The sequence below is a fragment of the Euprymna scolopes genome, chromosome 6, assembly GCF_053919585.1.
Source record: "Euprymna scolopes isolate OS-2025 chromosome 6, ASM5391958v1, whole genome shotgun sequence".
Taxonomy (NCBI): Eukaryota; Metazoa; Mollusca; class Cephalopoda; order Sepiida; family Sepiolidae; genus Euprymna; species Euprymna scolopes.
In genome coordinates, this window is record NC_136487.1 from 156,130,235 (window position 1) to 156,157,164 (window position 26,930).

The 26,930-nt window shown below is 32.5% G+C and overlaps 1 protein-coding gene across 24 annotated transcripts in view; it reads left to right on the top strand.

Moving 5' to 3' along the window:
- The window catches only part of LOC145278069 (uncharacterized), a 373,119-nt gene that overhangs the window by 260,685 nt on the left and 85,504 nt on the right, over window positions 1–26,930 (top strand). For all 24 annotated transcript variants that reach the window (XR_013868326.1, XR_013868317.1, XR_013868318.1 and 21 more), the window contains one exon: window positions 77–113. The gene's annotated coding sequence lies outside the window, so the exon portion shown is untranslated. The remainder of the gene's footprint in view (window positions 1–76; window positions 114–26,930) is intronic.

Here is a 26,930-nt window from a genome sequence, read left to right on the forward strand (position 1 = left end):
CACATTCACTGCTGTCTCGTTTTAATCAAACTAAAATTTAATCTGTAAAATTAATATGGCTTTCTTTTCTTTGTAGGTTTTGTTGTATCTACTGATTAGAATTAAAAACAAAGGTAAGTTTCATATTTTGTCCTATTTAATGGCTTTAATTAAAAGGTAAATTAAATTTCTTTTATTCTAAATGCAACAACATAACATTATTTGTACTCCAATCTTTGTTCTTACGTTTAAATTCACATAATTTAAATTTGCACATATTTTTAAGCTAATCGTATGATAATATTTTGGGATCCAGTGGACAGTGAAAAAGAAAAATACTGTGACATCTGATTATTCTAAACTAATAGTTTACTATTATTGTCTGCAGTCATTATTTATACCTATTGACAGTTGTTTCGCCATCATCAGTTTTACACCTGTTTTACATGTTGGCATGTGTTGGACAAGTTTTTGAAATTGGCTTCCAAATTCACCTATCTCTGACCAGGTGATTATTTATCCTTCTTTTTCTAACATCTATTCTTATCATTTCTTCCTATTTTTTCCTTGGCTTTCCCCTGTAAACTGATTCTATTACTGCAATTGCTCTCCATCTACTAACCCAAGAACTGTCATCTATTCTTTCAATGTAACCATACCAACACAGTCTCCTGTTTTGCATACACTTCTCTATACTATCCAGATTTAATCTTCTCTGAGGTTATATCTAAATCTGCCTTTAAGATTCACATCCATTATATCATTCTTATATCATCTTTCTCCATGCAACACATGTTCTCAACCTTTATTGACTAGGTTTCACTTCCATATATTATAACACTGCATACACATGACTGAGAGATGTTTCCTTTCGTCGATAGTAATAACGCTTTGTTGGTTAATAACACAAGTTCCCTTAACTTCATCCACTTTTGATTTTTGGAATCGTGTTCATACTTGCTCAACCCTGTGCTCCAGTAGTATTACCAACGAAAGAAAACTTTTTTAAAAAAAACTTTTATAGCTTCGCCATCCAAATGTACTTTCTTCACATCCGAGTTCTCATTCATCTCTATTCTCTTGCACTATTTCGATGCAAACTGGTTATCATCTCTTGTAATTCAACTGCATTTCTTGTGTACTCAATGTGTACAAGTATTACAAAAAAATTGAGTTGCATCAGACTCTTTTTCCACAAACTAATCAGGGGAGCTTTAATCTTTCTGGAAGCTTTCCAACATTACAACCACTAATAATCATTTTGGTCTTGGTAACATCCTCTCTTAGACCTTCCGTAGCATTCCTACAAGTCTGTAATTTAAAAATAGATCTGCCATTGTTTCACATAACACAAATAACAAATACTATATACACAATGTGTAATCATTTGCAGACTTAATCCATTATTGTGATGAATGTTATCACTCCATAAAAAAATCTTTTTATAATTTTACTTCCTGTAGATGTTGGATTAATGTTCAACGTTGAAGATAGTTATCTTTTACACTTAGTAGAGATTTTCTGTTCTGGAGATGCTTCCAGTTTTTGTACATCAAACAAATTATGCATTATCTTTATAGACTTTTCTCTACAATTATTTGATTCAGCTCAAGACGATATTTATATGATCACTTACAGGTTTAAAAAGGCCTTGAATCTTGAGTTTTTTTTTCTATTAATTACCCTGTAAAGGCCTTGAAAATATGCAAAATGTCTTGAAAAGCGTATTTTTTATTTTTATGTTCAGTAAAAAATATTAAAAAAAAAAAAATTAATACTATTAAACTATTTTATAAATATTAATTAAAATATTATTAAACTATTTTTTAAATATTAAAATACTATTGAACTATTTTTTAAATACTTAACATAAAATCGAAATAAATACATTTTCTGAAATTGCATAGTATTTCAGGTATTGTCGATACAAGAGTTACGCCCCTTTATCACAAAACTAAATGTTATTTATATACTTTACAGGTGTAGCGGAAGTGAAATTCAAAATAGAAATACTATTAAAATATTTTTTTTTCGAGACAATTATGCAAGGGGGATAACTGGTAACAACTAGGCAAAAATAAGCATTTTTGCAATAGATAATTTGAGATGCTAAAATAATCTAACTAATAATGAAACAATTTTAAGTAAAAGAAAAAAAAACCTCATCTCCACAGGAACATAGTCCCAGAAATTGCCAAGGTAGTTTATGAAAAGGAAACAAATTAACAATAAATGAAATTTAATAATTTAAAAAATGAATACTATACATGAACCATGATTTCCATAAAAACCCATAAATTGCGGGAATTGCCAAAACAGTGTACAAAAAATATAGTAAATCAATCAACAAACTGAAAATTTAAAGTAATGATAATACACAAATATTATACCTGAACAATTATAATCAGGTAATCATTCAAAAAAAGAAACAAGTTAACAAACTAAAAATGAAACCATGTTAAGTAACAAAATAATTAAACATGTTAATTTACACAAAACCAAAACTAAACATACTGTAACGATGGAACAATGTTAAAATAACAAAAATTAAATTAACTTGTTAATTTATGAAGAAAAAAATCGTATCCCATATTGATCCCTGATCACAATTATGTGTGGAAGTAATTCTCTCTTTTCCCATTTTTTGCCAAACACATTCTATGAGATAAAGATGGAACATCTCTCTTCTGTTCCCCAACAATTGAATGAGACCGAAAACTTTCATTTTAAAATAAGAAATTTTTTTTTTTTTTTAGTTAATCATAAATCATCAATACTCCTATAAATTTGTTTTTCTTTTGTGTGTATCGATGTTCATATTAAAAACCCTCTTTTCTATTTATTTAAAAAGAAAATACAATTTTCTTATATATGGGTCATGGAATTGAATTCATCTGCAAAAGATCTAGTTAATTTGCATATTCTTTTAAACATTCATTTTAATTAGTTCCCTTTTAGTTTTTTCGGTTTTCTTATGGGATAATCATCTTTAGTTAACTATTACGTGTAATTATATTCATGCAGATATTCTACATGATTTATACTTGCATAATATTTGCATAAAGTTTACAGGGCACACAATATTGTTTCATGTATACGTATGTATTTTTGCTTTATCTATCTGTCTGTCTGTGTGTGTACATTTCCCTACGCAATAACTCTGTCAATTTTTAGTCTACATACTCGAAATTTGATATATAGGATACTGAGATTTGGGAAAATCGATGTGATCAGTTTTTTGGCCAGAAATTTTTCGATTAAGAGGTCAAAGTTCAACGATTTGACCTTTGAGAACTCGACCAAACTCCTGACAATTTTGGGTTTAAACACTTGATCTTTTAGATATAGGTTCCTTGGACATGGATTCAACTTGATAACTTGATTTGAGGCCAAAACAATAAATGTTAAGGGGTCATAATAGGGGTCAAAGTTTCAAAAATTGACCGCTTTTTTGTTTTTGCTCAACATACACCTCCAAATACCCAGGCAACGCCGGGCACCCATCCTAGTACTAAATGAAAACATATAAAGTTAAATGTTTATTATATATATATATATATAGTGATGATCATATTTATTGGCACGGTAAAATAAAAGTTAAATTTTGTCTAATAAATTCTAAAAAAGGGATTAAATTAAAGAAAATAACAAAGTATATTATGTATTTTTAACTGGCCTTTCCGATGCAGCAATCGGATTTTAGAAAAAATAAATAACAAAGGAACAACAAACATAATTGCAAAAAACCCTTGTTCAAAATTATTGGCACGGCTTTGTTTTTCTTTTAGTATCAGTATAATATCAATCAATTTCCGGTTTACGTGCTTTCTGAACTTTTTTATAGCCATATTATGCTTGTTTAACGCTAATTCAGTGAATAATTTTTTTCAGATAATTTTTAGATAGCGATTTATTTAAACTATTATAAGTGACTAAATTATAATTTTCAATCGCCATGGTTAAAACTAAGGAACACAGCGAAGACGTCAGGAAGCTTGTTGTAGCATGCCATACCAATGGGGAGGGCTATGATAAGATTTCAAAGAAGCTAAACCTTCCCAAATCCACTGTTAGAGCCATAATAAACAAGTTCAAATCGCAAGGCCACGTTATGAGTTTAGAGGGTAGAGGGAGAAAAAGGATTCTTTCCCCAAGAGATGAACGGAAAATTGTTCGACAAGTAAAACGAAACCCAAGGATCTCTGTTGGGGAGATTGTTGATGAACAGAGCACCTCTGGAGTGAATGTATCTCGACATACAGTTGGTAGAGTTTTGAAGAGAGCTGGTTTAAAAGCATGTCGTCCGAGAAAGACTCCCTTATTGAAGCCTATGCACCTGAAAGCAAGGCTAGCCTTTGCAAAACGTCATATTGATAAAGATGTTGCATTCTGGAAACGTGTTCTATGGACTGACGAAACGAAAATAGAGTTATTTGGCCATAATAAAGTGTCTTATATTTACAGAAAATCTGGCGAAGCTTTCCTGCCTAAGAACACCATACCCACAGTGAAGCACGGTGGAGGCAGTTTGATGTTTTTGGGATCCTTTGCTGCCTCTGGACCAGGGCGACTTGTTAAGGTCACAGGTAGCATAAAAAAGGAAGATTATGTTAAAATATTGGATGAAAACCTGAAAGACTCTGCTAAAGAGCTCTCACTTGGTCGTCGTTGGTGGTTCATGCAAGATAATGACCCAAAGCATTCGGCTAAACTGACTAAGAAATGGCTTGAGGACAATCATATTAATGTTTTGGAGTGGCCATCACAAAGCCCAGACCTTAATCCAATTGAAAATTTATGGAGAACATTAAAATTGAGGGTAATGCAAAGGAAGCCTAAGAATCTTATTCAATTGGAGGATTATTGTCAGGAAGAGTGGGCTAAAATTACTACTGAAGAGTGCAACAACTTGGTTGTAAACTATGAAAAGCGACTGAGGAAGGTAATCAAGGCCAAAGGCTATACAATTGATTATTAAATAAATCGTGCCAATAATTTTGAACAAGGGTTTTTTGCAATTATGTTTGTTGTTCCTTTGTTATTTATTTTTTCTAAAATCCGATTGCTGCATCGGAAAGGCCAGTTAAAAATACATAATATACTTTGTTATTTTCTTTAATTTAATCCCTTTTTTAGAATTTATTAGACAAAATTTAACTTTTATTTTACCGTGCCAATAAATATGATCATCACTGTATATATATATATATATATATATATATATATTTTATATGATATAGATAATATAGAAATTTTGATGTTATTAGTAAAGATGACATGTTTGACCAATTGTTAACAACCTACACGACTGATCCTTGTTAGAGCAAGCTGCTTTAAGTTGTGAGGACTGTTCTTGTACTGTCTCATGACTCTGCCAATATTGAGAGGGGATTCTCTGTAAAGAAGGAAATGGACGTGGAGAACATGAAAGATAAAATTCTAGTGGCACAGAGGGGCATGTCAAATGTTAATAATCCCTCATTTTTTCATGTTCTTTGGCCAGACAGATGAAATGTACCTGGAAAAGCAAAGAAAAGAGATGGACAGGCACAGACAAAATCTGAAGAGAGGGATAGACCATCAGCAAGTAGAAGAGTTGAATAAGAAAATGAGACTGGAAAATAATGTCGTTGACTTCATCAGCAGATGACCTTTCTCTGAAAGCAGAGAATTCTGGTAACGTGACAAAAAGAAAAACAAAAAACTGAATTGGCTAAGTCCAAAGAAAAGCATCAAACCAAACAAGAACTGAAAATGATAGAAAATCACTGAAAAAATGTAGGGATGAGCTTAAGTTGTAAATAGTGGAGTTTTGTTATGCGTTATTATCCTTTAAAACTACTTAATAAAATAAAGAGATAAATGAAAGTGACTTTTCCTGTTGTCAATTACTAAGTTTTTGATTTATTATATCATTGTTTATATATCTAATTTTCTTTGGAAAATTATAATTTTGCCCAAATAATACCTTGAAAAGTCCTTGAAAATCTGTATAAACGCTAACTTTAATTTCGCTGTATACATTTTTTTTTTTTTTTTTTTTTTTTTTACCCTAGTTCTAGTGTAATAATCCATTTTGGATGTTTGATGGTATGCACTAGTTATGCAATTCATACCTTCTTTTAAGCTAACCTTTCCATTGTTATAATCTAGCTAAATTGAAAAATTTTATATCAGTATTACATTTCTGAAATTTTTATATTTTTGTTAGGTATTGTTTAATCAAATACCAACCTAATCTTTCTTATAAACAAATTTAGCTAGTGACATTTTTAAGTTTTGAAGTTATCTAATACACTATGAAAAATTGTAACAATTCATCTTCAGTTTCACTTATATTTATTATTTAGATGTATTTATAAAACATTCTGCTTGACCATTAGATCGTGGGTGGTATGGAGATGCTTAATTTTAAAGTTTTTGAAGAAATCTAATTCTGTTATCGCTCCTGAACAGGGTTCAAAAGAGAGTCACCAACCTGATAGATCCTGAATTGTTATCCCAGCTTCAACCGCTGTCCCATCGATGAAATGTTGCATCCCTCTGCCTGTTCTACAAGTATTTTAATGGTTGATTCTTCAATGAACTACAAGCCCTTGTACCCTCTCGGCATAAATATCCCCGACAAACACAACCATCAGCAAAATCCCAGCCCTACACAGTAGAGATCCCTAGATGTAAGAAGGCCTTTTACTCTAATAGTTTCTTCCCCAGAACTGCTAGACTCTGTAACTCTCTTCCAGGTTCCTGTTTTTCCAACTGTACTGACATGCAGAAGTTCAAGTGTAATGTGAGCAGACATCTTGCTGCTCAACTTTCTACATAGTATCCCTGTAACTTATGTCCCCGATAGTAGCACTCTGTATCAAAGTAGCACTGTGCCTTGTTTGGGGTGAAAATGTAATAAAAATAAATAAAATCTTGTGAAGATTATTTGCAAAAAGTTTATAGTGCTTCTGCATGTGGGTTTCCTGCATTTGGTAACTTCTTGCCACTTCATAAAAAAAAAACAACTCCATCGATTTGTCCTGCATAAGACTTTTGTGTTTTTATCCATGTCAGACTACTAAACATGACTTTTGTAAGGGTTTTCATCTTAGTGATTCCATGATACTCCATATGAAAATCTTTTTTTTTCTTTAGTGATGCCAGTATCACAAATCATACACCATATAATTACAAGGAAATGTTTTTGTGATTTTATTTTGCCAACTAATTTCTTTTTTTTTCTTCTTGAAATTTAGCTTTCAATTTAATCTCCTTGAGGACATCTTGCACTTCTATTACTATATTGCTAGGTATTCCGTTTTCATTTCTGTGGTGAATTAATCATTGTTTTTTTTTTTGTTTTTTTTTCTAAAAGTTGACTTAGTTTCAGAATTAGCCTTGACAATTTGCCTGTGTATACTATTCTGTGGAAGGAATTCCATTGTAAATATATAGACTGAATAAAGAATAGTTCCTCATCTTTACAGGTGTTTCATAGTATGAGCTGCTATGCCTTAATATCAAATATTGATAGGAATGTTTACATGGAAAAAGATTTTGCAAACTGACTTTGAACAGAACTGGCAGTTCTGTTACTTTATTGCAAAATTAGTTTGTCAAAATCTTTTTCTATGTAAAAATTTATGGATTAATTTTTTTTTTTTTTTTTTTTTTTACTGCAAATATTATACCAAGTATCTATTTCTGTTTGATTGTAATTGTTACTAACGCTCTTAATGCATGTATATAGGTGGAATCAAACCCAAGACGCCCAGTTACAAGACCACCCACTTGCATGAGAGGCGAGAGTGGGCTACTTAAACAAGACATTCACAGCAACGAGTGTGCTTTCAAATATACGTCGTCTTGCCAACACTTTACATGGTGTCATCGATATAGGAAACCTGCTACAAACAACGTTGGAATATGGATGAACAAACACCGCAGACATTACTGCAACGGATCCTACAGCAAAAGAACATTGCCCTGCGAAGAGATGGAGGACAGTCCAGCAAGCCACTTACAAGGAGACCCGACAGACCAACCATAGAACCAAACTCAAGTGATGGTGACTGGGCGATATTCATTGACTCCTGGAATAGATACAAGGAGATGTGTGGGTTGACGGAGCCAACAGCGTTAAGAAACGAGCTGAGAACGGCCTGTTTCCCAGAAGTAAACAGGCTGTTATTCGACATGGTAGAAGCAGAAATACTGAACTCCGTCACAGAAGAACAGCTGTTACGACACATGAAGTTCGTAGCCATCAGAAACCTACATAAAGTGTACCGGCAAGAATTCCATTCCATAAGGCAGAAGGAAGGGGAATCGGTTACGGACTTCGTGGCTTTTCAGTGACTTGTCTGAACAGGATAGGATGCAGTCGGAAAGTCAGCTACTCCAACAATATGGTAACAGGACAAATGATGGCAAGACTGACAAACCTAGAGCATCAAAGCAAGATGCTGTTGGAGGCTGCGACGCTTGGAAGAAAAATTCAACAAAGTTGTCAGACTTGTCCATGGTTTCTAGTCTATCTCCCATTTCCACAGTAGTGTATACCCTACTACAACAAGCATACAGAGGTCGGGCCGCAGGCAGTGGCCTCGGGAGACTGTATCAATTCTGAGAGACACTGAACCCTGTAAATGGTGTGGGAAGAGCTCACACCCTGACCTCTCAGAAAGGATGAGGGGGCTGCCCAGCAGCAAAGATGACTTGTCACAATTGCGGCTTGACCAGACATTTTAAAAGAGTCCGCCGAAAACCGAAGCAGAGGTCCAGCAACAGATCTACAGTGGGAGTGGTCGGAGCAGAATCCAGAACTTTCACTACCCAAAGACACAAAAAAGGGTCGTAACCGGATAATTTGCCAAGATGGACAAATAAAAAGGAGAGGTGAAGCAAACCTGACAAAACCAAAGACCGTGCCACACCTTATTTGGAACAAAAATAAGTTCCAAAGAGGTACTTCTAATCCAACACCAACCCTGACGGTAGACATAACTCCGATTCCAGAGGCCCATGCGGAATTCGGGCGCATCTCCATAGGGCCAGCTGGCCTCCATACTCACCGCATTGATGCAATCGTAGACACTGGGGCACAGACATGCTCTAGTGGACCAGAAATCCAAAAATTCTGAAGTTTCCAGATAAATATCTAGTACCGACCAGTCACCGAATTCGGGGAATCACGGAAAACCTACTAAGCATAAAAGGCGTGATATTTGCTAAAATCAGAGTAGGATCACAGGAAACGCGTCAGATTATATATGTATCAAAAAATAAATCAGATTTCTGCCTGTTTGAGTCAGCCCTAAAAGATCTTGGTCTTGTATCAGAGAACTTTCCAGACCAAACTTCCCAGCAGAGCGTGACAACTAGCAACGGCAGAAAGGCACCATGTGGGTGCCCACAAAGAACTAATGTCCCACCTAAGCCGGACAATATCCCTTTTGCCCCTACAGAAGAAAACGGACCCCGATTGGAACGATGGATAAAGGCGCATTTTGAGTCCAGTGCATTCGATGTATCAACCACATCAACGGCTGCAAGCAATGAAAGGAAAACCCATAGACAACACGTTCATCCCGGGATCCAAACCCACAACTGTCCACATCCCAATCCCGGTCCTACACCATTGGAAGAAAAGAGTTAAGGAGGACCTCGACCGAGACGTGACATTGGGCATCATAGAACCTGTGCCAGTGAGTACACTTACAACATGGTGCCGCACCGAAAAAGGATGGTCACCGAGGCATATGGTAGACCTACAAAAGCTCAATGCCGCTACCCTACAAGAAACCCATCATACACCGTCTCCTTTCAACCAGGCATTGCTGGTGCCTGTGGAAAATAGAAAAACCATCTTGGATGCATGAAATGACCATCATAGCCTAACCCTCTCCCCATCAGCAAGATGTACAACTACCTTCATCACAGAATGGGGTAGATACCGTTATCTTCGGGCACCACAAGGATTCCAAGCGTCAGGAGACGCATATACATGCAGGTTCGATAATATCACTGTAGATATGCTCAGGAAAACAAGATGTATAGACGACACGATACTATGGGACGACTCTATTGAAACATCATTTTGGCATACTATGGAGTACATAAATAACTGCAGCAAAAATGGTATCGTATTCAATCCCCAGAAATTTCACTTCACAGAAAAAGAGGTGAAATTTGTCAGATTCTTGATAATGGAAGACGGGATAAAACCCACCAAAAAAATGACTGAGGCAATACAAAATTTTCCAACACCAAAAGATATAATTGATATAAGATCCTGGTTTGGAATGGTAAACCAGGTAGCCTACGCTTTTTCTCAGGCCGAAGTAATGGCTCCATTCCGGGAGCTGCTAAAGACAAAAAATCAAAGTTCTATTGGGACAGCACACTCGATTGAATCTTCGAAGAGTCGAAAAGAAAGATCACAGAAGAGATCAAGAACGGTGTAAGAATCTTCAAAATTAACAGACTAACTTGTTTGTCGACGGACTTCAGTAGTACAGGCTTGAGATAGTTTCTTTTCCAGAAGCACTGCAACCAAAGCCGGACTGAAGTGTGGTGAGGACCACTGGAGATTAATCCTGGCCGGCTCCCAATTTACTAATGATGCAGAGTTCCTATATGTACCAGTTGAAGGAGAGGCATTGGCATTAGTCTACGGACTGGAAGCATACCGCATGTTAAATTTGGGGTGCTCAGAGCTGTTAGTCACCCTTGATGAAAATCTTCTTGGACAAAGCCCTGGAGAACATAAAGAACCCAAGACTGTTCAACTTCAAAGAACAGTCTTTGATGTACAAATTTCAAATAAAGCATCTCCCTGACAAACTCAATGTGGCACTAGACTGTACGTCGAGATGCCTAGTAATGTTAAGCCAGGAGGAAGCAAACAAAAAGGACATCGCACAAATCATGGATGGTGCCATAAGAGCGTCATTTAACTCCACCTATGAGCAGGACTCCAAATTAAGGGCAATAACATTGGACAGGATTGTGGCAGCAGCTGTTACTGACGAGGAATGTCGTACCCTCACCAAATTCATATGAAATGGTTTCCCTAAATCTTGTCATGAACTGCCGGAGACAATTCGCCGGTTTTGGCATATGAAAGAAGAGTTATATTGCTTGGAAGGGGTGACGATAGTGGAAAATAAAATCCTCATACTCAGAAAACTATATGTGGAAGGAGGTACTGGAATTGCTCAATTCGGCACATCAGGGCGTCAATGGAATGTTGGCAAATGCCAGACAACGGCCATTTTGGCCAGGACTGGAGGTGAGCATTCGTCAGACCTGGGCCCAGTGCAAAGTATGCAACATAATGGCTCCGTCACAACCTAGGGAACCCCTAATGCCACCTTTGAACCCCGAGTTCCCATTTAAGAAGACAGTGACAAACTTTTTCGATTTACGAGGGAAGAACTACCCAGTATACGCAGATAGATACACCAGATAGGTAGAAGTCACTCTGATGTCATCCGGGAATGCCAAGGCCACATGTGACACCCTATGAAACTGGTTCTGCACATATGGCGTCCTGGAGAAACTGTCGACCGATGGTAGACCACCATTTAACTCCAGTGAATATAACCGGTTCCTAGATAATTGGGGCATAAGGAAATGAACATCATCAGCATATTACCCTCAAAACAACGGGAGAGCAGAATTAGGCGTTAAAATGGCTAAAAGAATACTTATTGATAGCACGGACAGTTGCGGTCGCCTATGCCATGACCGGGCAGCTAGGTCCCTACTGACTTCTCGCATCACCCCAGTACAAGACCTATATATGTCTCCAATGATGATGCTCTACAGTTGCGTGATAAAGGACCGATATCGAATCCATAAACGCTGGAGAGAAATCAGTCCTTATAGGGAAACAGCGATGGCAAAAAGATACTTACAGAATGAAAGGGAATACAATCTAAAATGTCACCCACTTCAGGAACTGAAAATCGGGGAAACGGTGCAGGTTCAAAACCAAGTTGGTCCACACCCACGCCGATGTATGGCTCAACACCAACCCGAAACATTCAACACTCTGCCAGAACAGATGGAGGTGGATGACATAGCATCCCCTGGGATGATGGAGGTAGAGGAAGACCAACCGGTGCGTCGTAGCAGAAGGGTGATGTGACCACCCAGGAACCTATCCCCACAAACATGGGGCACATCGCATGACTACTCCAGAGCCTCAAAACATTGAACCACAACACGAGTATCTTGTGGCCCTGAAAGGGGGAGGGCGTGTAGAGGTGGAATCGAACTCAAAACGCCAAGTTACAAGACCGGAGTGGTCTTGGCGTCACACCTCCATTGAAGGAGACTCACCCACTTGAATGAGAGGCGAGAGCAGGCTACGTAAACAAGACATTCACGGCAACGAGTGTGCTTTCAAATATACATCGTCTTGCCGACACTTTACAGCATGGACTACTGATTTCAGCTGTTCTAGTACCAATCCCAAATTATCAACATTATGTGACATCATATTTTAATTATCAACATTATGTAACATCATATTTTAATACAGATGCAACATTGTATATGAAAATTATCAACATTATGTAACATCATATTTTAATACAGATGTAACGTTGTATATGAAAATTATCAACATTATGTAACATCATATTTTAATACAGATGCAACATTGTATATGAAAATTATCAACATTATGTAACATCATATTTTAATACAGATGCAACATTGTATATGAAAATTATCAACATTATGTGACATCATATTTTAATACAGATGCAACATTGTATATGAAAATTATCAACATTATGTGACATCATATTTTAATACAGATGCAACATTGTATATGAAAATTATCAACATTATGTAACATCATATTTTAATACAGATGTAACGTTGTATATGAAAATTATCAACATTATGTAACATCATATTTTAATACAGATGCAACATTGTATATGAAAATTATCAACATTATGTAACATCATATTTTAATACAGATGCAACATTGTATATGAAAATTATCAACATTATGTGACATCATATTTTAATACAGATGCAACATTGTATATGAAAATTATCAACATTATGTAACATCATATTTTAATACAGATGTAACGTTGTATATGAAAATTATCAACATTATGTAACATCATATTTTAATACAGATGCAACATTGTATATGAAAATTATCAACATTATGTAACATCATATTTTAATACAGATGCAACATTGTATATGAAAATTATCAACATTATGTGACATCATATTTTAATACAGATGCAACATTGTATATGAAAATTATCAACATTATGTAACATCATATTTTAATACAGATGCAACATTGTATATGAAAATTATCAACATTATGTGACATCATATTTTAATACAGATGCAACATTGTATATGAAAATTATCAACATTATGTGACATCATATTTTAATACAGATGCAACATTGTATATGAAAATTATCAACATTATGTAACATCATATTTTAATACAGATGCAACATTGTATATGAAAATTATCAACATTATGTGACATCATATTTTAATACAGATGCAACATTGTATATGAAAATTATCAACATTATGTAACATCATATTTTAATACAGATGCAACATTGTATATGAAAATTATCAACATTATGTAACATCATATTTTAATACAGATGCAACATTGTATATGAAAATTATCAACATTATGTGACATCATATTTTAATACAGATGCAACATTGTATATGAAAATTATCAACATTATGTAACATCATATTTTAATACAGATGCAACATTGTATATGAAAATTATCAACATTATGTGACATCATATTTTAATACAGATGCAACATTGTATATGAAAATTATCAACATTATGTGACATCATATTTTAATTATCAACATTATGTAACATCATATTTTAATACAGATGCAACATTGTATATGAAAATTATCAACATTATGTAACATCATATTTTAATACAGATGCAACATTGTATATGAAAATTATCAACATTATGTGACATCATATTTTAATACAGATGCAACATTGTATATGAAAATTATCAACATTATGTAACATCATATTTTAATACAGATGCAACATTGTATATGAAAATTATCAACATTATGTAACATCATATTTTAATACAGATGCAACGTTGTATATGAAAATTATCAACATTATGTAACATCATATTTTAATACAGATGCAACGTTGTATATGAAAATTATCAACATTATGTAACATCATATTTTAATACAGATGCAACATTGTATATGAAAATTATCAACATTATGTAACATCATATTTTAATACAGATGCAACATTGTATATGAAAATTATCAACATTATGTAACATCATATTTTAATACAGATGCAACGTTGTATATGAAAATTATCAACATTATGTAACATCATATTTTAATACAGATGCAACGTTGTATATGAAAATTATCAACATTATGTAACATCATATTTTAATACAGATGCAACGTTGTATATGAAAATTATCAACATTATGTAACATCATATTTTAATACAGATGCAACATTGTATATGAAAATTATCAACATTATGTAACATCATATTTTAATACAGATGCAACGTTGTATATGAAAATTATCAACATTATGTGACATCATATTTTAATACAGATGCAACATTGTATATGAAAATTATTAACATTATGTAACATCATATTTTAATACAGATGCAACGTTGTATATGAAAATTATTAACATTATGTAACATCATATTTTAATACAGATGCAACGTTGTATATGAAAATTATCAACATTATGTAACATCATATTTTAATACAGATGCAACATTGTATATGAAAATTATCAACATTATGTAACATCATATTTTAATACAGATGCAACGTTGTATATGAAAATTATCAACATTATGTAACATCATATTTTAATACAGATGCAACGTTGTATATGAAAATTATCAACATTATGTGACATCATATTTTAATACAGATGCAACGTTGTATATGAAAATTATCAACATTATGTAACATCATATTTTAATACAGATGCAACGTTGTATATGAAAATTATCAACATTATGTAACATCATATTTTAATACAGATGCAACGTTGTATATGAAAATTATCAACATTATGTAACATCATATTTTAATACAGATGCAACGTTGTATATGAAAATTATCAACATTATGTGACATCATATTTTAATACAGATGCAACGTTGTATATGAAAATTATCAACATTATGTAACATCATATTTTAATACAGATGCAACGTTGTATATGAAAATTATCAACATTATGTAACATCATATTTTAATACAGATGCAACGTTGTATATGAAAATTATCAACATTATGTGACATCATATTTTAATACAGATGCAACGTTGTATATGAAAATTATCAACATTATGTAACATCATATTTTAATACAGATGCAACGTTGTATATGAAAATTATCAACATTATGTAACATCATATTTTAATACAGATGCAACGTTGTATATGAAAATTATCAACATTATGTAACATCATATTTTAATACAGATGCAACGTTGTATATGAAAATTATTAACATTATGTAACATCATATTTTAATACAGATGCAACGTTGTATATGAAAATTATCAACATTATGTAACGTCATATTTTAATACAGATGCAACATTGTATATGAAAATTATCAGCATTATGTAACATCATATTTTAATACAGATGCAACATTGTATATGAAAATTATCAACATTATGTAACATCATATTTTAATACAGATGCAACGTTGTATATGAAAATTATCAACATTATGTAACATATTTTAATACGGATGCAACATTGTATATTAAAATCTCACAAAGAAACAAAGGAGGAAACTAAACCTGAGTTTTTACAGTTGAAAAAAAAAAGCATTTATTAATGGTCATTTCTACACCAAGCCACCTGACACATTTTTAGCAGCAATATAGTTGCATCCCTGCTTTTCCTTGGTGTAAATTGTCCCCAGCTGCTATGTCTACAGCTTGTTCAATGGCACACAGTTTTCTGACAATTTTCTTAAAAGTTCAGATTGTATCTTGTTTTTAAAGTTCTTGTCCCATCAACATGTGCTTAAAAGTTCTGTCATGTCGCTACGACGTGGTTAAGTCTCTTTCACGCCGGTATGTGATATTAAAAAATCTTTCATGCCAACACATGCTTTTTTTCTTATTCCTTGTTTTTCTTTCTCTTCCTTCATTGTTAATTCACCTTGTGCCACATCTTGGTCATTTGCATATGTCAAGATGCTGCTACTGGCGCATACATGTCAGTGGCTTCGTTACAATTAGTTGCAACATTTTTTCTTATATATCTGGCTAAATCTGTTTTTTTTTACTCTTATCAAAAATGTTTTCCAAGAAATGCATTTCTCAATCTTTATTTTAAAGTCCTATTTATTTATTTATTTTTTTTTTTTTAATGATTTTCACATGTTTTATGTTTTTGATTTTCGTCAACATGCTGCCAAGATAGGTGATTGCAAAGTTCAAGTCATTCAACATGGCATTTATTATTTGTTGGAATTTTCCTGCAGTTACCTTTTATATCAAAAAACAATTTATTAAATTTGTCTTTTTCGTTGTGCATTATTTTTTTTTTTTTTTTAAATTAAAATCATTTTTGCTTTTGAACACATTCTTAAACCTTAAAGAAATATTCAGAATTGGATTTAAGTTCCGTTTTTAAATTTTCTGCAATATTTGAAGCTGACTTTACACAATTACAAACTTATTTATTGCTATGTTCTAGAAATCAAATGACCATTCAGTCCATTTTGAGTAAGTTTTCTCATCAATCAATGATGAATGCTTTTAAATTTGTTCATAAATGATTAGCATTTGCTTAAAGTCTTTTTTTATTTCTATTCTTACTTGGGCAATTAAAAAATGTAAGCAATTATTGGTTTGCCAATTTTTTTTTTGTTACTTTATCGTCAACAACCGTGTGTGTAATTGAAATTTAACATTTTTATGCGTTCCATATTCACATTTACAAATTTTGTTCTACGGTAAATGTATTTGTTTCTTTTATTGTGGATTATTTTTCTGAGTTTTTTTGTTCAATCTACTTGTGTATCTGATATCCACGATTATGACATTCCTAATTTTTTTTAAGGATATTTTTTTATGAATATATTTGATTATATTCATAAAGGTTCATTTCAAAATGTTTTTATCTTGTTTCTTTTGACTGAGTGTATGTATGAAATATCTTTCTAAAATTTTTCCACTGTTATGGCGCAGATTTATTTGACATTCTTCTGCTATATTTTGTAAATTTAATTCAGAATCTTGTTCTTGCTGTCATAGTAAATATGAACTTATTTTGGTCTCTCTCAGAGATTTAAGATTTTGTACAAACGTTAGACATTTTAACATGTATAGAGTAAGTTTGAGTATGGATTTTTCATGTTTCTTATTCACCGCACTTGCAAATATACAATCTTAATCGTTTTTTATGAGATTAAGGCAACAATGGACTGAAAAGTGAACTCTTAGAATGATTTTCTGTAATAAAATCTGCATTTTTGTTTTATAGCTCCAAATTTTCCAAGAGTAAAATTTTCATTTTCTTCTGGCCATGTGGAACACTTTTTCTTTTTTAATGTTTTTGTATTTTCAAAATTGTATCTTCAAATGAAACTCCTTTTAAGATGCACTTGAATTCTCAAATTGAGTTGATTGCAGAATTATCTAACAAATAACAAAAATTTATAGTCTTGTCCACTATTGCAGTCAGGGGTGGTATTACTCTACAAAATGTTTTTATATTTTTGCATTTTTATTACTTATTGCTAAGCGTGCTCAAGTTTTTTATTTTTATTTTATTTTTTTTAAGTGTTTTACCTTATACTAATCTCTTACTAGAAAGTTCAACTCATGAGGAAAGGAGGATGGGGGTAGTTAATACACAAACCGCTGTTTTGATGTATCCCAATTCTTCTGTATGTATGAGAGAGAGATATATGTGACCAGAGAATTTAGACTGTATAGGTTTTATATATGTATATCTCAATGTTTAGTAATACTTGTTCGAAATAAAAAACAACCATTTGTTCTCAATACAGAAATCTTAAAGATGTTTAGTTCAAATATCTTGGTTCTATCATCACCGCAACATGCCACGGAGGGGAAGAAATCTCTAACTGCATTAGCAATGCTCAGACAGCTTTCTTTTCAACTTCAGTTGCAGCTCTGGTCTCAAAGAAATATGGTTAAACACCAAAGTCAGAATCTCCCAGACTCTTGTCCACACCATTCTCCTTTATGGCTAGGAGACTTGGCCTGTGTAGGCAAGTGACCTACGCAAACTGAATGTAATCAACCACCACTGCCTAAGCAGCATCCTCCATGTCTGATGGCAAGTTTGTCCACAGCAATACACTCACTGCAGGAACCACTCTCTCCAAAAATATCTTCTTACTAGACATCTTCGTTGGTTCAGCCACACCCTTCGACAAGTTGTAATCTTGAATTTTACTATTTCATTTTTATTGTTAAAATACTTCCTCATAAATGAATGGAGATTTTATTTTTCATAAATTTACAAATGAAAACTAAATATGCGAAACAACGGTGGCAAAAGCACAAAGAAGGGGAGAAAGACGAATTAAAGGATGTTTTTTCAAAAACATCACAAGCTCCTTATTGTTTTATATAATCTTATGGAATAATTTTTCACAATTAAAATAATTTCATTGAAGTCAAATGTGTAACAGCGACTTAGCATTATCCTAAATTGTTTTGACATTTTCATGTTGTGAAGAAATCTTATGTTATGTGGCAGAATCAAAAAATAATGGTTGAACAACTTTTTTTTTGTAGGCTGGATTTGTTTACTTTGTTGGTTCCACAGGGTGTGATAAAAATACTAGAAGACATGCCTCTTTCAGGTTTCGTTTAGGAAAGAGGAAACTGATATAACCCTGCAAAATCTTTCCTTTGTGCACAGACATTTCTTGTAAATGTGAACATCTGCGTTTTCATTACACATTGGCAAATAATCAAGTGGTAACAATGCTCAAACACAAGTTTGTAACCATCATAATTATATATATACTAGCGGACTGCCTTGCATTGCACTGTCATAAGATCCACTTAAATATATTTTAATATATGCAGATTATGTATTATTATAGAGCCAATTCTCTATTATTATATTGTACCTAATATATATAGTGATTTTAAAAGTATGGCCTGGGTGCCATCAGCCAGAATCGAAACTGAAACGTACAACTCTCCGACCGCTTACCCATATGCATATATATATATAGTTAAAAATAACGTTGTCTAATGTTTAATCTATGAATGTAGGTTTGTGCATGAAAACATGGTTAGTCAAAAACTCCTGCCAAGGTCAATTGTTTTTTCAATTTTTACTCCTTAGCAACAATTTTTGCCAACTAAAAACAAAATCGAAAGTGTGCTACAGATCCAAATACCCTATATATCAAATTTCAACTTTAGGCCAAATATTCAGAGAGGAGTTTGGTAAGGACTTTTTGTACATTCGCCAACAAGTTCACACATATATATTTTTCTAGAATGTTTTCATCTTAAATTCTACACAATTATACATAATGTTGAAACTATGCATAAATAGAATTAAGCGTAATAGTGAAATGAAACAAATCAACTAATAAAAATAAATAAGTAATTAGCAGTCTTTTTTATAAGAAATATGCAAATTAGTTAATTTTCATGTCGTCGCTTACATATTTATGACTGAGTACAATTAAAAAGTTCCTGATAAGTCCTTATTAAAGAATTATTCTTTAAACTCCACACACACACACTACCAGAATTATCCAGGAGTGGAATTAGATTAGATACTGCATAGTTACTTCATTCATTTATACTGTAATATAATACTGGATAAAATAATAAAATAACTTGTTTAAATCGTTTGCAATATATATTGTTTCGGCATTAAATGATCCCAAAATATTGATGTGCTACAAAATAAATGACGATTCCAACAGAATCCTTAGAAATATGTTTAGTATATTTTGTGTAAAAGAGCACAATTAGTGAAGATGATTATTTACATGGTTGAACTATAAATCGAATATATTAGTATAGTAATCTGCAGGTTGTTAACCAAAAAAAAAAAAAAACGTTCATGTCTTTGATTTGAGGAAAAATAAAATTAATTCTGGTTTTTAAGAATAAAAATAAAAAATTACTACCAGAACAATAGTAGAAATTTGCCATGAAGCAAGTGGGCAACAGAAGATGTTTTGAAAGAAACAGCTTACCTTGTAGGCTTGTATATAATCATGTTTTTCAGCCGTTTTTACTTGTGAAGTAATCCATTTCAGCTTCTAGTTAATGCTGGTTATCAGGAGAGAAAACGGGCCGTGTCAGAGCCTTCCTCAGAGTGTATTCTCTCATAGACTTGTATATAATCATATTTATCTTTTTTTTTTATGGGTTGTTTCAATTATTGGTTTGTATATAATCGTTTATCGTTTTGTTTCCATGGGATATTTTGTCTCCAGATAATATCAGGTCGTTAGGATATAATATAATTATTATTTTATTTTTTTATTTTTTACAATGTCTGTTACATTCTTGATTGCAGACAAGTATACGCATCACAACTCTATGAGAGACATAGAGTTGTGATGCGTATACCTTTCTGCAATCCAGAATGATTAAACATGTTTGCCCTTTTTAACATATTTGCTTTTCCTATATCTAATATATAAATTTGAGTTGGTCGGATTTCTTAAGTTAGACCTAAATAGCAATGTATCTAACAAATTGATAACTAATAATATTTAAATATAATTAACTTTATTTCCCATTTATGGCAAAAAATTTTACTATCATTGTGAATTTCTTAATTTCCTTTCATTTAAATTTTACACATTTTTTTTTCTTTCACACATTAATATTAAGTTTTTCCAAGAAATTATCACATGGATTCAATTTATTGGTTTAACTTTCATCCTATAAGTTTTAGCAGGGTATAAATTTTTTAGTAGGAAAGTTTTGTTTTTTGTTTTTTTTTTTGGGGGGGGGTCCTCTTTTTATTTTAATTATGAACTATTCTTTTCATAATATTAATAGTTTGCTCCTGGATATGACCTTAAACTATATCCGATGGTGAGGCTCCAGCTGCAGGCTTTGGAGAGTATGGAGCCACCCCTTAATTCCCATTGCTCCCAGGTCCACTCTGACCCGGAGTGGTAGTGCCTGTTAGGGTCCCAACTATAAGTTAAATAGAAACCGACTTAAAAATTTTCTTCAAAATCACTGGATTCAGCATTAAATAACCTGAAAAGGGCTGATATGCCGTAAAACAAAAAGAACCAACCAATATTAATAGTTTCTTTAGAAGTTCTATAAATTCTGAATTGTGATGCTGTAATAAATGTCCCGGTAAACATTTACTGAATTTTACTATGAAAATGAATAAAGTGATTTTATTCTAGTTTATCCTTACATGGTTCCACTTTTGTGTGTATGTACATGCAACTATCATCACTGCTTATACATTTTTAGTTATCTAATCAAAATTTGTTACAAAACCAACAATTTTGACCAATAAAGGATCCAACTCTTTGATATGAATAGTTTGAATGAATAGTCAAAAGTTTGTCTTTTTTCGTTGTGGAGATTTCATGTTCAAACAAAAAAAAAGTGAGTCCATATGAAGAGTCAGAAACGTCTTTCTAGAAAGCCGATAATAGTATTCTAACATGTGCTTAATAACCTAATAATTGATATTTATATTCTCACCTGACACACAAGACGTAGATATATGTTTATGTTTATATATTTGTATGTACAGTAAGAATGGGTAACATGGACTGTATTTAGTTTAATTCGGTTAAATCTCTTTACTAAAATTCAGATACCTTGGACTTTTGTGAAATTTTAACAATGGGTATTAGACATTTATTAGTATTCCTCAAATTTCACTTTTACCTCTCTTAAGACAGGTATTTTTCTAGTGTGTATGTGCACAGACATATTTCTCTGATTTTTCTTGACTGGTTGTTCTTCTTCCAATCACAGACAATTTAGCCATTTGATCCTGTATCTTGCCACAATCAGAGTATCCTGTTGTACAAACTGATAACCCTAAAGCCTGCGCTGAAGATTTTTAATTCATTGCCAAACCTAATATGCACTGGTATGAAACCTTATAAAATTGGTGAGAGACAAATCCACCCTGGGTGGTGATAGCTATGACAAAAAATAGAAATCAATATCTGGCTACCCCCTACCCATCAGCAAAACATATGCAACATGGATGCATTTTTACTTTGACCTCAAATCAATTCATACTCTTTAATATTCATTAAATGACAAAAGAAATCTAGGAAACCTTTTAATTTTGTAGATATTTGATTTGTATGTACAAACGAATGTTTTATAAAGAATTTTTAGTGTTGAACATCGGTAGCAGTGTAGTAGATCTAAGCAGGCAATTGACAATTCCTTAGACTTCCTGTATAGATATCTATCTTGAGAGAAAATGTTGAGCAGGATTAAATATAAAAATCAATGAGAGCAAAACACATTTTAAAAACATAAATCTACACGAATGCAGATTTTTATATGCATGTTTGGGGTAGAAATCTATACTGGTCACTGAAATAGGGAAAATCCTACTTGTTTATGAAAATATAGGAATTAAGCTACACAGATATCCACTTTTCATCTCCACAGCTAATATGAAACTATGATCAACACTTTTAAGTTATCTTACCAAAATTTGTTATGTGCACATTTAACAATTTTGGTCAACAAATGATCTGGCACTTTGATATGCACAAGTTGAATAAATATCCCCTCTTCCAAAATGCTTTTTCATTCTATGATGGTTTTATTTGTTTAGACAAATCTTTGAATGGTAAATATTATGATATAATTCAAAATGGCGTGACAAAATAAAAGGTAAATTCTCTCCCAATTTTCAGACTTTGTAATAATGCCATATGCATTTTTTTTTTTTTTTTTTTTGATGGATTGATGCTTTTTCTTCTGATGAGTTTAGGGCAGAATAGATTCATTGCTTGATATAATAATGAAATGAATGGTTTTGCGCTACAAAACAGATGCCGTCAAGAATTATGCATGTCAACATACTTAAAGGAATACATTGTAAGATGGTCAACATCTTGACATTTGGAATATAGTTTTGTCATGTATTTGTTATATGAAATATGGAATTAGCAAAAATATCTCCTTATTCTGGGGTGATACTTAGGACCATAAAAAATTTGTAAATAATTCAAATAATTTATTCTGATGATCTAGTAGTATAATCATGTTATGATTGCTACTATGAATAAAATCCAAAGAAATACCAATTTTGCCTGTTATAATAAACCCCACTCCCTATCCCAAATTTAATGATAATTTTCAGACAAAATGCAATTACTTAATGGACAAATCTCATCCACATTAAAAGAAAGAATTTGTTGTGACTTATCAGTTAAAAATAAGGCTTTTTCTTAATTATAATAGAAAAGAACTTTTAATTTAAATCATCCAAAATAAATGTCTGATATCAAATAAGCTTTGTTTCAACATAAAGTATTGACAACTGACGTCTGAATATACCCCTACATGATTGCTTTATAGATTTTAATCGCATTGAATTGTGTATGTTACAATTTTTGATAACTGTATTGCTCTCCCAACAAGGGAGGGATTGAACCTAGTAATTCACTCCTGTTCGTCCATTCATACTTTTCTCAATAACCATGCCTTGGATTTTTTTAAGTTTTGCACAAACATTAGTCATGATGAAAGTAAATTTTTGCCAGAACAGATTTTCTGAGATAACAATTTTACTTTGAAACAAGAAAATGATCTTTATTTTCAATAATTCTGACCATGTTTAGTCTCTAAAGAAATGTCTTTTTCTTTTTTTTCTGTTAATGCTGATTTCAAAATCCATGTTCACAAAGACAATGGGTATGCAAACAAAAGTTCATCAAATTTCGTATAAATTTTTTGTCAGTTGGTCACACTTAAGTCTGAAATAGCATTGTCATTATTCAATAGAATGTATAAAGAAATCTTTGCATTTCTATAAAAATCTCTCCTCAGTAAATTGTGTTGGTCTGTCATTCATAAAGTAGAAATACTATTTTTAGTTAGTCTGTCATGTGCAAGTTTGAAATGGTATTTTCAGTGCTGAACATGCAGCTTGAATAGATACATCTTCAGAATAATTGTTCATGTTTTTTTTTTTTGTTTTTTTTTGTACTAAGAACATTCAAATAATTTAACTTCATCTGGTGATTCATAATCAATGTTATCATTTAATATTCTGTTTCCTTGAGACCTATTAGCGAGGATTAAGAAAGAATTCAGTTGCAAGGAGACATGAATGTAACGTTAATTCTTTTCCTTAAATGTCGATTGGAAGAGAGAGGCAAATAGCAATTAATGTCATATCGCTCTAACCCAGTGATCTCACTGGCATCAACCAATCATCTGATTCATGGGTTTCTTTATGATTTCACTTTCCCAATGGCTGATCTCTTAGAAAACGGTATACTTTAAAAATATATTTAATATATTAAAAATCCCTTTTATTTTTGATTATATAATGTTCACTGTTAGACTATAGGCGGGGGGGGGGGTAACCATTCTCTTGTAATCTAACCATCTGGTGTTTTAAGTTTCTTTATCAAACCAGACAGCAGTGATGAATTCACTGCTGATATATATATATATATATATATATATATATATATATATATATATATATATATATATATATATATATATATATATATAAAATAAAGGCATATCTAAATGTAGTTCATCACCATAACAGCAGTAGTCATTTTATTGATTCGTTGCTAATGTACATTGGTATTGGGGTCTGCACTTATTAGCTCAAAACAGCCATTGCTATATTCATAATACAAAACTCACTTTCTCACAAAAGTGGATAAGATTTAAGAGAGAATGCTTCAACACTTTTTTTTTAAACATGCTCTTCTGAACCTCAAACCATTTTTAGTTTTAATGTCGAAAATGGAAGAAATTCATTTTGCTAAAAATAGTGCAACTTGAAAAACAACAATGAACAACAAAATGTAAATTAGAATTGTTAATTTCTACCAGAAATAGTTGGCTCAATTATGACGTGAACAATCTCTTGCTTTTTGCACAAGCCTTACAATTTCTTATTTTGTGTTTTCCTGTTTTTATTGCTACACATTCAATTTTTTCAACTATTTTTTTTTTCAGAAAATAGTTTATTTCTCATCAAAGAAGTAGATTGATTTCAGATGTTAGCTTGTATTTTTTTCTTTCTTTTTTATCGCTTTATATATTTATCGCTTTCTTTTTGTGTCTTTTTCTCTCTCTCTCTCTCTCTCCTTCTCATTCTCTCTCTTTCTAGGTCTCTTTGTTTCTCTCTCTCTAGGTCTCTTTGTCTCTCTCTCTCTCTAGGTCTCTTTGTCTCTCTCTAGGTCTCTTTGTCTCTCTCTTTCTAGGTCTCTTTGTCTCTCTCTTTCTAGGTCTCTTTGTCTCTCTCTTTCTAGGTCTCTTTGTCTCTCTCTTTCTAGGTCTCTTTGTCTCTCTCTTTCTAGGTCTCTTTGTCTCTCTCTCTCTAGGTCTCTGTCTCTCTATCTTTCTAGGTCTCTGTCTCTCTATCTTTCTAGGTCTCTGTCTCTCTCTCTTTCTAGGTCTCTTTGTCTCTCTCTCTCTTTCTAGGTCTCTTTGTCTCTCTCTCTCTCTCTTTCTAGGTCTCTTTGTCTCTCTCTCTCTTTCTAGGTCTCTTTGTCTCTCTCTCTCTTTCTAGGTCTCTTTGTCTCTCTCTCTCTTTCTAGGTCTCTTTGTCTCTCTCTCTCTTTCTAGGTCTCTTTGTCTCTCTCTCTCTTTCTAGGTCTCTTTGTCTCTCTCTCTCTTTCTAGGTCTCTTTGTCTCTCTCTCTCTTTCTAGGTCTCTTTGTCTCTCTCTCTCTCTTTCTAGGTCTCTTTGTCTCTCTCTCTCTTTCTAGGTCTCTTTGTCTCTCTCTCTCTCTTTCTAGGTCTCTTTGTCTCTCTCTCTCTCTTTCTAGGTCTCTTTGTCTCTCTCTCTCTCTTTCTAGGTCTCTTTGTCTCTCTCTCTCTTTCTAGGTCTCTTTGTCTCTCTCTCTCTTTCTAGGTCTCTTTGTCTCTCTCTCTCTTTCTAGGTCTCTTTGTCTCTCTCTCTCTTTCTAGGTCTCTTTGTCTCATTCTTTCTCTCTTTCATTGTCACTCTCTCTTATCTATTTCTCTCTCTTATCTCTTTCTCTCTCTTATCTCTTTCTCTCTCTTATCTCTTTCTCTCTCTTATCTCTTTCTCTCTCTTATCTCTTTCATTCTCTTTTTCTCTCTTTCATTCTCTTTTTCTCTCTCTTTCTCTCTAATTTCTCTCTTTCTCTCTAATTTCTCTCTTTCTCTCTAATTTCTCTCTTTCTAATTTTTCTCTCTCTCTCTCTCTCTCTAATTTCTCTCTCTCTCTCTCTCTCTCTCTAATTTCTCTCTAATTTCTCTCTCTCTCTCTAATTTCTCTTTCTCTCTCTAATTTCTCTTTCTCTCTCTAATTTTTCTTTCTCTCTCTAATTTCTCTTTCTCTCTCTAATTTCTCTTTCTCTCTCTAATTTCTCTTTCTCTCTCTAATTTCTCTTTCTCTCTCTAATTTCTCTTTCTCTCTTTTTAACTTTTCTCACTCTTTTTAACTTTTCTCACTCTTTTTAACTTTTCTCACTCTTTTTAACTTTTCTCACTCTTTTTAACTTTTCTCACTCTTTTTCTCTTCTTTCTTTTTCCTCTTTCTCTTTTTTCTCTTTCTCTTTTTTCTCTTTCTCTTTTTTCTCTTTCTCTTTTTTCTCTTTCTCTTTTTTCTCTTTCTCTTTTTTCTCTTTCTCTTTTTTTTCTTTCTCTTTTTTTTCTTTCTCTTTTTTTTCTTTCTCTTTTTTTCTTTC